Here is a 6000-nt window from a genome sequence, read left to right as displayed (position 1 = left end):
CTACTGCATTCGAAACCTTATCTATATGGTATTTTTAAATAAAGTATAGTAGAATTGCAAAATATTTCAAACGGATTCTTGCTGCAAAAGTTTGACAAAAATTGAGAAAGATTTTTCACTATCGATAGAAGTTGGTTAGCTAAACTTCAGGTTATTCATCAAATCTTGTAAATTTTTAGATAACTATCCTTTTGTTTTCAAAATATGTCATTTCTTTGCGAATCATTTTGTTACTGTGGACAGTATGCGAAACGGAAGTTTTAATTGATGAGTGTTGCAAAATAGAACATTCAGATTCTTTCCTTATCGTTCCATTATTGGAATTGTTTGGTATTATAGATTATTTGTCGTTTTTCACTTTTACACCAAGTTTTCGAAAGAAAAAACATTTTTTTTCAAATTCAATGTATTAACCAATGTTTAAACCTAAGCCATCTGGGTAGAACTATCATTTTCCTTGTTCAATCTGATCAGCGCCGGATTAAGCCATCGGGGGGCCCGGGGCAATTTTTCTCGGGGGGCCCCTATGATTCATTTTTTTTTTCAAATGCTATCCTGAACATTTTGAACGTGTTAAAGAATTGGATATGAGTTCAATATACTCTCTTCAAATTGTCACGTTGTCTGTGTAGAAGATGGTTTCTGGTATCTGCAAATAAAAATTATCAATCAATCAAGTGCAAACATTGCGGAAGAGTTAAGAAATTTCTCTCAAATGAAAGCTCTGATTTGAGCTTCCAAATGCAAAATTTAATTCTCAATTTTTTTTATACCCTTATCACCAACTAAAATCCTCTGATTTAGAATGATGACCGGATAGATATTTTAAATGTTTTTCATTTCATCATTTACAATTGGACAATTGGAAAGTATCATGAAAATTTGAAACATAAAATACAAAATTCAAAAAAATAAACAAAATAATTAAAGTCAAACTCTATAGAGACACAGATATAAGATTTTAAGAATTCAAAGCTTTAACTTTTTCCTTCCCGTGGTAGCACAGGTGATGCACAACTTTGCACAGCTCGCATTTGAACTGGGCATTTTGGATCAACACCATTTCCTCACCAAATGTGTAGATATGAGTGAAGAAACATTGCACCAAATTTGAAGAAAATCGATTCACTAGGTTTTGCTCGGCAGGGCTGTACAAAAGTCGTATTTTTTCGAATTTAAATCAAGTCGTCATTTGTTGTTCAGTTGCTTGAAAAGTTTTCATAATTATCATCAAATAAAATACTGACGTGCAGAAGGTTGCTTGTGTAAACAAAATCAAATAATGGTTTGCTTAGATTTCCACTAAAATTTTCGAATAAGTAAAGTGGATCACAGGTGATACACTAGGAACAAAACGTACTTTTCATTTTGCTGGGCTTTTTATCAATACACATGAAAATCACTCCGTCAAAAGTTTTTTCTCTTCAGGATAGGTATTTCAGCTACTAAAATAACCACTGATCTGAAAAAATATTGAAACTTATGTAAGTTCTTATAAAAACGTAATATTCAGTTTTTCTGGCGACAAGTGTCATGGCGGCCATTGTTCAAGGCAAAAATAAAAATTTCGTGAATTTCAGTAGTTTGAGTTTTGAGGGATGGCAATGTCCAAGAAATATTTTACAAATTAGGATCGTTTTAGATTGTGATTTATGCGGTGATTAAATTTCACGTATTTTTGCCGTTATTTCTTATTTTCATTTGCACCTTATATGTTGTTATTTTCCCAATGGAGCATATATGATCCACCTCGAAACCCAAATTTATCAACTGGATTATTGAAGTAGACTTAAATTAAGCATCTTTTGTTCTAGAATTTTAGTTGTAAATCAATATTTCTATTTTTAAAACGAGAAAAACTTCGTGGGAAGGAAAAGGTTAAATACTGTTATTTTCAGAACCACAATTCAGTGTCTTAAATCTAAATCATAATTTCAAATCAAGTTTTGAGAAACAAAATATGAATTAAATAAAAAAAGTAGGGATTCCAAAGCCAAAGCAGAAGTTGCACCAAATGTGTATTTCAATTTTATACCTTTGAAACACAAACAAATCGTTTTCGTGGGATGTTTATGAAAATGAGCCAAAGGGGTATAAATGAAAAAAATGATCGTTTGAAAAAAATCAATTCAGAATAAAGATTGAATGTTTAAAATACAGAATCAGTTATCATTGAAAAAATTCAGATGAGGAATCCAAATGAGTTAAGAACCTAAAACAAAGATCATGAGTTCTCAAAATTCAGAAAAACCATGGAGATGAAATTCAGTTACTGAAGTAACAGCACAAGACTTGAAAATCTGGAAAAATAAAAGATGAAAATTACATAGGAATATTCATGTTAAAAGAATCACTCAATTATATTAGCAACTCAACTATGAGATCGTATTAATGATAATTTGAGAATGATCATTTGGAAAATAATATGCTAAATTCAGGATATTTACTTCAGTCAGTATATGGTAAAATTTCGGTTAAATCAGTTAAAAATGTTTAAATACGAATTTTAAACCTAAGACAAAAATTGGGATGGAAATTCTATAAAGCAACTCAGTAGGGGAACATGCCCTATTATGCGCCACCTAAGCGAATCGCTGATTTTCTATGCATTCCACGTACAAATTGTGTCAAAAATGGGTGAAATCGTTGAAGAAAAGTGTTTTCTACAAATGCCTATGATTTTTTATTACTCAAATTGCTATAGTTGCTTCAAAAACTTGATTTTTTAAAACCATATTCAAAGCCACAGAACAAAACTGTGTTGCAAATACGCGCCGCTGTGTATTCAATACGCGCCTAGCAGCCGAACACACCCGAAAGCAGCCGAAGACCGAAAACACACCAATACTTATAGACACTTTGAATGAAAATAAAATCAAAATGGACTAATCAAAATTTAAAAAAAAATTAAAAGTACAATTTTTGGGCTGAATTCACGCTCAAATATGGTTTTAGACTTTTTGTTAATTTTCAATAAAAATTGGCCTTTTTGAAAAATAAATGCTATTTTCAGCCTACTTCGATTGGCGCGTTGTAACGAGTACATGGGCCGTGATAGAACATACCCATAAAAAGCATACCATAGCGAGTTCAGTATGATTTTTTAGCATAAAATCATAGTTTAGATTCTCCTCTATCGATGTGTCAGAAAATATGGTCTTATTCGTTTTTCTCTGCCTGGTGACACCTTATTGAAAATGTTTTAAAATTTAGATCGAAATGAAGAAAAACCTAAATTGTGAAATTATTACGACACAGGGGCATCTTAAGGAAAAATTCATACTTGCCATGACCAATCACAGCATTTAAAACCGATTGGTAATATTTTGCAGGCTTAAAATGTTACAGATTCTTCAAAACAAGGGTGGCGCGTATTAGCCACATGGCGCGTTATATGAACTTTTCCCCTACTGTCGATTGATCCAAAATTTTGATCCCTGGTCATGGGTGGCAAAACACCTCAGATCGGCTTGTCCAGTGAAAGAGAGTGCAATTTTTTTCGTCTGCTCCCCCAATCGGTGCGGGGAGAGATAAATCGCACTGAAATGAAGAGTGAGATTGTCAACACTTAAGAGTGAGCGAGAGCATTCATATCCGCTGATGAAGAGAATTCCCTTCTCCGGAAAAATCTGTTGCGCAATGTGCTGAGGAGAATTCGAGAGCAAACTCAGTTTATTCTTGGTACGTTAACGAGAAAAGATGCTACTTTCCGAATCAAAGCTCCCAGCGGTGTCCTGATTTTCTAGAAACCGTCCTGATCTTAATTGCGATTGATTTTGCAATAAAAACAGTTTATCCTCTTAAACCAATGGTTATCTTCGGTTCAGATGATACTTGAACGGTGTTTTTCGTTATTAACTAAAAGCCACCTAACTTCATATCTTTTCTGCTGCATAAATTAAGGCGTATACTGCACCGCTATTTCGCCTTAATTTATGCAATCTAAGAAGAGCTGCATTTCATTTCCACCAATTAACTGAGGTCCTGAAAAATCCTGGTTTTTGTTCTTCGCGGTGTCCTAATTTTTTGACGAAACCACCTGTCACCTCTTCTTCGAACGCTACCTTTTCCAAGGAAAAATAATCCAAAATAGCTAACAGCAGTAGGGCAGAAATTGTTGCTATTTTTTCTACGTTGTGTGGTGGGAGTCTAAATATTTTTTTTCTTCTTTTCTCTGAGGCAGGGTTCAACACGCAGGAGTGCGTCGAATGAGAAAGAGCAAATAAAACGCAGCTCTTTCGTTCTCGGTTCACGGGCACATTTGATTGCTCGAAATTCTCTCGAGAAATTTGCGACCAAAACGCAGATTGAAAATTTTTGAGCTGAGCGAATTCGCGCGCGCCTGTTCGAGAGCGCGAACGGTTCGGAAACTGCGTATGCGTTTTTCTAGCCGCGTGCGTGAAGGAACACCGAGCATCTACCAAGAGGACACGGCGGCTCACCGGACGGCGCGCGCTGCTCTCTTTAGCACACGGAGTGTTCACCGTGTTTTCGTTTCGGGCCGACGGAATAATCTGTGCGAATAATTAAATCAATAGATATGGTAAAACGGATAGAAGCATGCAATAGCCTTGGGAGGAGAGTTATAACAATCAATGTTAGAAGTTTTAAAATACATACTAGTAATAGTAACTAGCACTAGTAACTATGAAAAATTTACCATGAAATAGTAAAATTTCGCGAAAAAGCAAAATGAAAGAGTCTTACACAAGGATTGTTAAAAGGAATGTTAAAAATATTCTAGCCACTAGTAATAGTTACCAGCACTAATAACTATGAAAAATTTACCATCCAAAAGTAAAATTTCGCAAAAAAACGCCAAATGAAAGAGCCGTACACAAGGATTGTTAAAATGAATGTTGAATATATGCTAGCCACTAATAATAGTTACCACTAGTAACTATGAAAAATTTATCTTGCAATATTAAAATTTCGCGTTTTTTGCGTTACCAGTGCTGATAACTATAACTAGCTGCTAGGATATTCCAACATTCATTTCGACATTCTACGCGTAAAGCTCTTTGATTTAGCATTTTTCGCTAAATTTTACTCGTTCATGGTAAATTTTTCATAGTTACTTACTAGTGCTGGTAACTATTACTAGTTGCGAGAATATTTTTAACATTTATTTTAAGCAACCTTGCGTAAGGCTCTTTCATTTGGCGTTTTTCGCGAAATTTTATTATTTCATGGTAAATTTTTCATAGTTACTAGTGCTGGTAACTATTACTAGTGGCTAGAATATTTTTAACATGCATTTCAACAATCCTTGCGTAAAGCTCTTTGATTTGGCGTTTTTTGCGAAATTTTACTATTGCATTGTAAATTTTTCATAGTTACTAGTGCTGGTAACTGTTACTAATGGGTAACGTTAACCTCCTTAATTAATTCTTATAACCCTCCGCCAAATCCCATTGCGCGCTTATGTATATTTCAACTATCCTGTTGATAAAATCATACACACAGATTTCTCAATCGACACTGTGAACAGAAACACGAACGAAACACAAGGCCCTCACTCGAGCCCGTGCGCGCCGCCCGGTGACAAAAAGAGGGCCGCCTCGGACCATTCGGAGAGCCGCCGCGCGCTGCATTGTTCTTTGAGCCAGAAGAGAGGCCCCACCCGCAGCTCGATTAGGACGCGCGAGAGCTAGCCGTGCCTGTTTGACTCGGCCGCTCGCGCAGATCTCGGATAGTGCATCTCGTCGACGAGAACGAGGGGAAAAGATTGAGCGAGCGTGTTTTTGTTTCGAGCGAGAGCGCGTCAACGGCCAGAACGCAAACGAAGAAGTGTTTCGCTCGAGAGAAATGGTTTGAGTGTGCCGCGCGTGGCTTAAAGAGTGCGTTTTGTTGAACCCTGCTCTGAGGTGTACGACTGAAACACAGGGCGCTCTTTGTTTAGAATTCTCTTTCTCCCACTCAGATGCAAATGCTCTCACACTTGCCGTCCGAGTCACTTGCAGCTCGTGTAAACTCGGGTAACGAGTAGAGCACGATCAG

This window comes from Uranotaenia lowii, chromosome 1 (assembly GCF_029784155.1).
Source record: "Uranotaenia lowii strain MFRU-FL chromosome 1, ASM2978415v1, whole genome shotgun sequence".
Lineage (NCBI taxonomy): Eukaryota > Metazoa > Arthropoda > Insecta > Diptera > Culicidae > Uranotaenia > Uranotaenia lowii.
Note: the sequence above shows the minus strand (reverse complement) of the source record.